The sequence below is a fragment of the Zea mays genome, chromosome 6 (genome assembly GCF_902167145.1).
Source record: "Zea mays cultivar B73 chromosome 6, Zm-B73-REFERENCE-NAM-5.0, whole genome shotgun sequence".
NCBI classification, from domain to species: domain Eukaryota; kingdom Viridiplantae; phylum Streptophyta; class Magnoliopsida; order Poales; family Poaceae; genus Zea; species Zea mays.
The window spans coordinates 125,305,943-125,315,766 of record NC_050101.1 but is presented as its reverse complement, the minus strand read 5'-3'; the positions used below and the strand labels follow the sequence as shown (position 1 = coordinate 125,315,766).

The 9,824-nt window shown below is 52.2% G+C and overlaps 2 pseudogenes across 1 annotated transcript; one reads left to right on the top strand and one right to left on the bottom strand.

The window, feature by feature from the left end:
- Positions 1 to 377: 377 nt before the first annotated feature.
- Positions 378 to 957, bottom strand: LOC103629952 (chlorophyllide a oxygenase pseudogene; annotated as a pseudogene). The gene is made up of 2 exons (NR_164107.1): positions 833 to 957; positions 378 to 478 (listed from the first exon to the last, which is right to left on the bottom strand). The product of NR_164107.1 is annotated as a chlorophyllide a oxygenase pseudogene (transcript).
- Positions 958 to 4,269: 3,312 nt separating this feature from the next.
- LOC103629951 (uncharacterized) lies at positions 4,270 to 4,649 on the top strand (annotated as a pseudogene).
- Positions 4,650 to 9,824: the final 5,175 nt, after the last annotated feature.

Below are 9,824 nucleotides of genomic sequence, written 5' to 3'. Positions count from 1 at the left end.
ACAACACGACATCAGCCACCATGGTGATATTATGGAAGTGTATATTCGTCAGCTAGTTTTCACAAGTGCGATGCAAAGGTACATACCTTGGAACACTCCAGCCCTTTGGCAAAGGTGGATGTGTGTGTAAAAGGAGCATGAGCAAGGTCCAAGAGGTTATCCAAGAGTAGTACATGTTCAACTGGCAGTTCCATCACTATCTGTTGGATGATCAGAAGAACACACCGCTACAATACAATACAATACAATACAATACACTTGTGCCACTGCATCATAGCAGGATTTCCTTTTACCTCTGCATGAACTATAAATCCTGAAGGAGGCAGAAGAGAAGGGATTGTAGCCTTTGGTGGGTCATCCCCAGGCCAAATCCAGATCATTCCTTCCTGCTCAAAGCATGGCAATGACTGGATGCGCACGTTGAGCATCTTTGTTGATGGCATTTTTTCACATTTCCCATCAGTAGAGTACTCCCAACCTGAAGAACATACCATTATAAATCATAGACGTTCATTATGCATCATCCTTGCTTTTATGTGATAAACGACATCACAAGAGAGCAATAAGAATGTCAAAACAACAACAACAAATGCCTTCCTTTATCAGAACATCTTTCAGCTAATTTTGAGGTTGTAGAACTAAATGTGCTGGAACCAATACATCAAACTTTAAGAGAGAGAAAGAGAGAGAGAAAAGCTGTGTTTTATAAGCATGACTATTTAATTGTCACTATTAATTCAGACAGGGTAAACAAACAAGTAGGCACACTTCTGAAAACAAGATACAGTAACCCCGAGAATCTCTGAACTAATTCAGACAGTAGGAGACTTACCATGGTAAGGGCACTGGATCCTACCCTCGTTCACTGAACCAAGATGCAGCGGGCAAGCCCTGTGAGCACATGTGTTCTGAACACACCCAGGCCTTCCGTCTTTTCCACGGAATATCACCCACTGCTCCTCGAAGCAAGGATGGAATATGCAAAACTTCAACTATGATAAGACTACTCAAATAGAATTGAACAGTCAATTCACATTTGATAAGTTACCCAAATCTAACTAAACATTTTTAACAGATTAGACAGATTGAACTGACAGGGATGATTACATTACCTATGGCGCGTTGTGAGGCTTCCTTTGAAGATATAGCGAGCGCTAGCGATCTCGACAAATGATGACCACACGTGAATCACTTGTCAAATATCCAGTTGTTTTGGTGCATACACACATATGTAAGCAACTGATAAGAGCCCATATTGAGAAGTAAAAATATAAGAGCGCGCAGATATTTACTTTAAACATATTTATTACACATACAATGATTCATAGTATTAACCAGACACATAAACCAGTAGCACTTATTACCCTATCACAAATATAAAGTTCAAGCAGTTAGCTGGCAGATCACATCCAAAATTTTCAGAGATCCAAAATATAATGGACAGCTGCAGTGCCATGGAGCACACAACAGAGACCATTCGGTTGGCAAAAACAGACCACCTCCCAGCAACAATACTTATGTTTTGTGAAAGGGTTAAATGCAATATTTGTAATTCAATTAACATGAAAGATATTGGTCATGGCTTTGTAGATCATCTGTCAAGTTTCATGAAATTAAACAAAAAAAACTGATTCAACTAAGGGTGCTATGTATGGTTACCAAAACATATAGACTAAATCAAATTTAAACAAAAAACTGATTACCGAGACATAGCAATTAACCCGAGTGTTTAACCTTGCAATATTTTTTTTTGCTTCAGTAGTAATGGGACGTCATCTATGTTGAGGCATGTTAAAAAAAACTTTCAACTACTGTCTAATAGAGCTGAAGTGAGCAACTATTTTGATTTTGTCTAAATTGCAGACTGGGGATGATTACTTTGAAAAATGAAAATGCATCCCAACGACAGTTTTGATTTAGTCTAAATTGCGGACTGGGGATGATTACTTTGAAAAAAATACATGCCTCCCAGCAACTGTTTTGCGGACTGGTAAAATGAACATGGGTTTGGGTGTTACACTATAAAAAGGGATATCATAGCCATGCGTTTTAGAGGGGAAGAAAATAAGTCACTGAAGCTATGCTATGTCTGGTTACCAAAACATCTAGCCAAAATCAAAATCAAAATTAAAGAATAAAACTGATTACCCAAACATAATAATTGTATTGTAAGTAGGAAAGTACCCGGCTGCGATTGAAATTATGGATGTGTGCACGAACTGATTGAGTAGTAGATACTAACATGTATGAGTAGTAACAGGTACATACTCAGGTATGAGTAGTAGAGAAGATGTACCAGAATCAGGTCGAAGTTGCAGTTGCAGTTGCTGTCTGGGGAGGATTTGGAATGGAGTGGAGCATCTGTTTAGACATCTTAAAGCCCCGGCATCCTCGACGTCGATGGTAGGTTGGCGCATCCATGGGAGGTGAATGAAAGTTTTCGTCAAGGATGCGGGTTGGGCCTGATGTGCGGAGGTGGGGACTGTGGGATGCGCCTTCCATCGATGCGCGCTGCGAGGCGGGGACTACGGTGAGATCCATGCGCGCATCCGGTGGGGAATAGACGGTGCGGGGACTGCGGTGAGATCCATGCACGCTGCCTGCTGAGGAGGGATGCAATGGAGCAGGTAAGCGAGCAATCTGGCCCGATTTGGGCTTGAGGGTTTTTGATTCAGTTTCTCCGATTGAGTGTGCTCGTCTGTCCACCTGCGTGTGTGTTGCTGCAGTACGAGAAGGTGGAGAAGATCAAGGAGGGCACGTACGGGGTGGTGTACAAGGCGCTGGACAAAGCCACCAACGAGACGATCATGGTCATGGCGAGGTGGGTCTGCGGCAGTGTAACATCTGGCCCACTTGTCTAAAGTAGCCCAGTGTAAGTAAACACATCCGGTCGGCAATACTGATGCCTCATTTCTTCAAACAAACTCAATGCTCCATGAGCATCATTGAATTTGAAGAACAAAGCTATTAACATTGTATATATCTTAGTAGTTGGCTGCATACCGATCTCCTTCATCTCATTCAACAACTGAATTGCTGAATCACGTCGACCTAATTTGCAAAAGGCAAAAATCAATGCACTATATGTCATGGTGTCTGGGAAGCAATGACCCTCAGTGCTCATCTCATTGTATAGTTGATGGACTTTCTCATATTGGCCCTCATGCATCAACATTATTATCATGCTGTTATATGCCTGTGCAGTTGGCTGGCACTTCCGTGTTTTGATATGGTAGGAGATTGCAATTGCCTTGCTGACCATCTTAGCATTCCCCAGCTTCCGAACTACATCTGAAAGTTCTGTTGGGGTAACAACACAAATGGGATCCCGTACCATTTCTTGTATCATCTTCCACATCTCACCATACTGCTCCACTACTTCCAAACAATGTATCAATGCCATGTAAGTGGATGTGTCATGCTCATAATTCCTCCGCTTTGTAGCCCATCTGAAGAACTGCATCTTCACATTGACCCCAACGTCAGTTTTCATAACCTCTCGTACCAACCAGTGATCAACTCTAAGCATGAGAACCTCCAGCGCCTTCTCAGCATCAGGGCCCCACTTGAATATCTTCAGGATCCTAATGAACCTCTCATCCAAGACACGCATAGAATATGTGTACCTTGGCACAATGGTTGCTATTGCTTCCTCACTCTGACGAATTGGAGGATGAAACATCCGAACAATTTCACTTTCCATTTGGTTGATCCTCTGAGAAAGGCGTGGTGATGAGGAGATCCCCCGTGCCACCAGGAGTTGTACACCACAACGCGTCATCATCTCTGGCCGCCAGCAGCGCAGCCGCGGTGCTGCGCTCCGCCTTGAGGAGGGAGAAGCAGGCAGCCACTAGCTACACTAACACCGTATACTGGGCCATTGGCCTCCTAAGGTTGGAAGTGTCAGGACTCAGCTTATGGGCCATCATCGAGACCGACTCGGATGGCCAGGAACCCTCGCTCCAGCAAGATTTGATTGATAGATAGAGTAAACTTTCACACACCACAAACTTCCCCTGCTAAAGCGTCCATCACAAAACCGAACGCAACCTAGGGATGATGGTCGATGCTGGCACTGGCTCCAGTCGGTGTAGGCGGCCGCCCTTCATCGGCGGCGAGCGGGGAACCCATAATCTCCAGATCGATGCTTCTCCTGCGCGGCGGATGGCGGAGCACGCGAGCCGCAGCGCGCGATCGGGGTCGGCGGTGCGCGTGCCCCAGCAGCGCGGCCACAGCGCGCCCCGCGCGATCTGCAGCGACGCCGCCGCGATGGGCAGGTCGAAGGTGGACCACAACCCCACGCGCGACCGCCAGTCCGGGAACCCGGGCCTCGACAACAGGCCCGCGGCGAGGACGGCGCGGAGGTCGGACGAGAACGCGAACCCCACCTCGGCCTCGGCGCGCGCCAGCTCCAGCTCCGTCAGGCCCGGGAGCACGGCCACCCCGGAGGCCCGGAGGTGGCCCACACCGCGACCGCAAGTGGGGCGAAGGACTGCAGCTCGTGCCGCGGTGAGGCCGACGCCGACGAGGGGCTCGCCGCGGCGCGCGTGGACAGGGTGATGGGGCCAAGAACGGGGGCGGGGTGGCGGCCTCTTCGAAGATCTGTGTGTGGGGGGCGAGTGCATGGTATGGCCTCGTGGGGGCGGTAGCGAGGATCACGGGGCGTCAATGGCGCCCTTCCATCGACGGAGAGCAGAGGGGCAGGCGAGATTTCCGCGGGCGAGGGGGGAGGGGCGAGGTTGGGGTGGTGGATGTCGCGGGCGTGGACGCGGCGGCGCAAATTGCGGGCGAGGCAGTCGGGGGGAATCGGACGCGACAGGGTTGGGGGGATCGGATGAGGCGGGCGAATTTTTCGGCGCGCGGTGGGCGAGGTGGAGGGCGCTGATGGCGGCGGGGAGGGGGCGCAAAGGCAGAACACACAGGGTGTGGACGCCTACATTGCAGGCTTATAGAGTAGTAGAGATTCTATATATATGGCTGTTTGAGGCTGCACGCAAGTTCTACGAGTCCCAATTTCCAAGCGCCTGCGGCTAAGCAACTCTTTTATTTTCCTATGTTTCTTAGAGAAAGTACAATAATAGGCTCTAAGCTTTTTTACTTACGTGGAAGAGGAACATAAAAAAAGAGTCAGCTCTTATGCAAAAGTTAGGCGCTACACGGTAGGGTTGAAAACGGGTCGGGTATACCCGTCGGGTATCGGATACGGATAGTGCAAATACCCGTTTTTTCGGATACGGATTCGGATAGTTTTATATTTAAGACGGATACGGGCAATACCCGGATACTGTAGCTTCAGATTCGGGTCGGATACGGAGCGATGACTACCCGGTAAATACCCAGATATTCGGGGTCGAATACGGGTACCCCGTTTTTTTTCCTGCGTAATATAGTTATAAAATCATAAATTTTACATATAAAGTCGGATGAAGATAAAGTTTATATGAAAATTGTAGAGCTTGAAGAGATCTATAACTTTGTAGTACATCAATTTTTTTTGTTTAAACATATATTTAGACCAAAATCGTTGAAATAATGTTCAAACTTATATCAAATTAAAAGACTTTATCATTTTTATGTAGGGGCTTAAGGTTATCTCCACATAGAAACATAAGGTTATATTTTATAGACTATTTATTAGTATTGATAACTTATTTATAATTTTTGGTCGATGCTACAATATTTTAAGGATTTAATTATATTTTGATGATTTTCTATGACAAAAAATTAATAATACATAAATAGCCTAAAAATCGTGAAATTTTACAGCACAATTGTCGGGGACCGTAATTAGGGGTACCCCCAATGCTCCTTAATTCGGCTGGAAAACATCTTCAGAACGAACCATAAGCGACTGATAAAGCGCAGGCCTCGTTTACCAAGGGACGCGACCTCATCCGAGCCCAGCCTCGGGCAAGGACAGTAGTCCCGGACGGATTCACGCCTCGCCCGAGGGTCCCCTCAGTCAGCAGACGCACCCTCGGCTCGCCGAAGCCCAGCTCGGGCAGACTTTGTCGTGCAGCGACCTCAGCCAAATCGCCTCACCAACCGACCGTATCGCATGCGCATTTAATGCGGGGATCGCCTGACACCTTATCCTGACACGCGTGCCTCAGTCGGCAAGGTCGAAGTGACCGCAGTCACTTCGCCCCTTTACTGACCATTCTGACAGAAAAACAGCACTATTCGCCCCGCTCCTGCTACTGTGCCAACCACCAGGGTAAAACTGAGTCACGATCTCCCACGAGTTCGGCCTCGGGCGCAACAGGGAGCTCCGCCTCGTCCGACCTCAGGCCTCGGCCTCGGGAGAAGGTCTCCGCCTCGCCCGACCCCAAGCCTCGGCCTCAGCCTCGGCCTCAGGAGGAGTCACATCCTCGCCCGACCTCAACCTCGGCCTCAGGAGAAGTCTCCGCCTCGCCCGACCTCAGCCTCAGACCAACTACGCTACAGGGGATACATCATTACCCTACTCCTAGCTTGCTGCCTCACGCTATGAAGGAACAAGACCGGTGTCCCATCTAAGGTTACTCTGGTAACAGGTAATGATGGTTCCCCGTGTGCGCCCATGACGTCGGATTGCTCTCAACCTCCTACGGAAGCAAGAAAACGTCAGCAGCATCCATGCCGCACCGCCAGCTATGCTTCTACAGGGCTCAAGGCACTTCTCAGACAACCACGTTAGCACACGTGCAGGGCTCAAGGCACTTCTCCGCCAGCCACGTTAGCACATAGCTACACCCCATTGTACAACTAGGCCATCTCCTTGTATCTATAAAAGGGGACGTCCAGGGCCTTCCTAAGAGACGGGGGAAAAAGACACGAGCACAGACGAGACAGACAGATGAACACACACAGGGAGAAAGAGACGCGGCGGAGGCCAGCTCAGGCACCTCACCACAAGACCGAACTCTCTCTCTCTCCCTCGCGACGCTTGTAACCCCTACTACGAGCACCCCGGTGCAAGATAACATAAGCCTCATTCCCCTCTTGTGTTCCATCTTGCATCAACCCATCTGGGCAGGGACACGCAGCAACAAATTCACTAGTCGGTTGAGGGTCCTCGTGGGTCCAAAACACCGACAGTTGGCGCGCAAGGCAGGGGCTCGCTGCATGTTAACGAATACTTTCTCGTTGAGTTCTAGATGGGTAGCCTTCAGTAGCCTCTTTAGCCGGGGACGGTGCTTCGCTTCGGGAGTCTCGAGTTTATGTCCCGCGACGGCAGCTATGACATGGTACTCCTCCCCTCGCAGCGCGACCGCAACGACGGTCGTCGGCTCGCCCGACGGCGGCGAACTCGACGACGACTTCCCCTGTGGCAGGAGAGGAACATCCGGGTTTGCCCTGCCACCCTCCTCGCCGGAGGAGGAGGAGACGGGGCAACCGTGGCCAGGCAGGAGGCGGCACCTCGTCGGCTGTTGGACCAGAGCGAGTCGACGACGCCGGCACCCCTGCGAGGGACATGTTGGGTGTTGTCCTCGCACCTGAGATAACGACGGGTGTTGTTTCCCCACAACGTGCCAACCCCAAGCGGACTGATGACGCCAGCACCCTCGCGAAGGACTTGCTGGGCGTTAGCCTCGTACCTGAGATAACGGTGCAGTCCATCCCCGACGCGACTTCACCACCGTCCATCGACCAAAAGGTACCATCCATTTTCCACCCTGTCCCTTTTAGATTCAGCTTCGATCCACCAAGCGACCCCGCTTCGGTAAGCGCTTTCGCGAGGGCGTATCCTGACCTTCCAGGGTATCATATGTGGTCATCTTGGGACCGACTGACGGCCGTCTCAACCTCCGGACTCACGGGTTCCGAGGAAGAGGACGGTCCCGACTTCGGTTGGGATTTCTCCGGACTCCATGATCCCAGTGCCATGCGAGACTTCATGTCTGCATGTGACTACTGCCTCTCTGGCTGCTCCGACGATGACCACAGCCTCAACGACGAGGGTTATGGCCCAAGTCGCGAGTGTTTCCACATCGATCAGGGGGATCATGGCGAAGACAACCACCTCGGCATGCCGGAAGATGACGACGCCCCTGTGCCTGCGTCTCGCGCTGAGATCCCGCGAGAGCTAGTTGTGGTCCCAGTCCCTGCGGGGGGTCAGGACACACAGCTTGAGCAACTCCGCGAGGTGCAGGCCAAGCTCGACGAAGAAGCATGGCGGCTTGTGCAGCTCCAGCAAAACATCGAGAAGGAATGGGCAGGCCGGGCACTTGCCGGAGGAGCGCGTCATCAGGCTCGGGACGTCCAGCGTCGTATCGTTGACGATGCTAGGGCGGGGCTGCCCCCGGCCTTCAGCGGGGCCGGCCAGAACCTGGCTGCAACGATGATGCTACTCCGAACAATGCCGAAGCCATCCACCACCGAGGGGCGACGCATCCAGGGCGAGCTCAAAGGCCTCCTGGAAGACACCGCTGTCCGACAAGCCGAGAGCTCTGCCTCCCGAAGGCGAGGGTGCCCCTCGGAGCATCGCGCAACATCCTCCCAACGCATGCGAGAGGCCTCGATCCGCACCGAGCGCACACGGGATGGGACGCCTGCAGCCCCGGACCGCCTCGGCAGCGAGCAGCACTGCCGTGACCGTTGAGCCCATCTCGAGGAAAGGGTGCACCGAGGCTACCACCCCAGGCGCGGAGGACGCTACGATAGTGAGGAGGATCGGAGCCCCTCACCCGAACCGCCAGGTCCGCGAGTCTTCAATCGGGCCATACGACGGGCGCCGTTCTTGGCCCGGTTCCGAGCCCCGACCACCATCACCAAGTACTCAGGGGAGACAAGGCCGGAGTTGTGGCTTGCGGACTACCGGCTGGCATGCCAGCTGGGAGGGACGAACGACGACAACCTCATCATCTGCAACCTTCCCCTTTTCCTCTCTGACGCTGCCCGGACATGGCTGGAGCATCTGCCTCCTGCGCAGATCTTCGACTGGGACGACCTGGTCAAGGCCTTCGCTGGAAATTTCCAGGATACGTACGTGCGCCCTAGGAACTCATGGGATCTCCGAAGCTGCCGCCAACAGCCAGGGGAATCCCTGCGAGAGTACATCTGGCGGTTTTCGAAGTAGCACACCGAGCTGCTCAACATCACCGACTCGGACGTCATCGGGCATTCCTCGCTGGCACCACTTGCCAAGACCTGGTGAGCAAACTAGGGCACAAGACTCCCACCAAGGCGAGCGAATTGATGGACATAGCCACCAAGTTCGCCTATGGTCAGGAGGCGGTTGAAGCCATCTTCCGGAAGGACAAGCAGCCTCAGGGAAGATAGAAGGAAGACGCCCCTGAGGCATCCGTCCAGCGTGGCCCGAAGAAGAAGGCCAAGAAGAAGACACAAGCGAAACGCGACGCCCTTGACGCGGATCTCGTTGCTGCTGCCGAGCACAGGAACCCTCGGAAGCCTCCCGGAGGGGCCAACACGTTCGACAAGATGCTCAAGGAGTCGTGCCCCTATCACAGGGGTCCCGTCAAGCACACCCTTGAGGAGTGCGACATGCTCCGGCGTTACTTCAACATGGACGGACCCTCGGCAGAAGGTGGCAAGGACCAAGGCAACAACAAGAAGGGGGGCGACAAGGAAGAGGAGTTCCCGCAGGTCCATAACTGCTTCATGATCTATGATGGGCAAGTGGCGAACGCCTCGGCTCGGCATCGCAAGCAGGAGCGCCGGGAGGTCTGCTTGGTGAAGGTAGCGGCGCCGGTCTACCTAGACTGGTCCGACAAGCCCATCACCTTCGACCAAGGCGACCACCCCGACTACGTACCGAGCCCGGGAAGGTACCCGCTCGTCGTTGACCCCGTCATCGGCAACGCTAGGCTCACCAAGGTCCT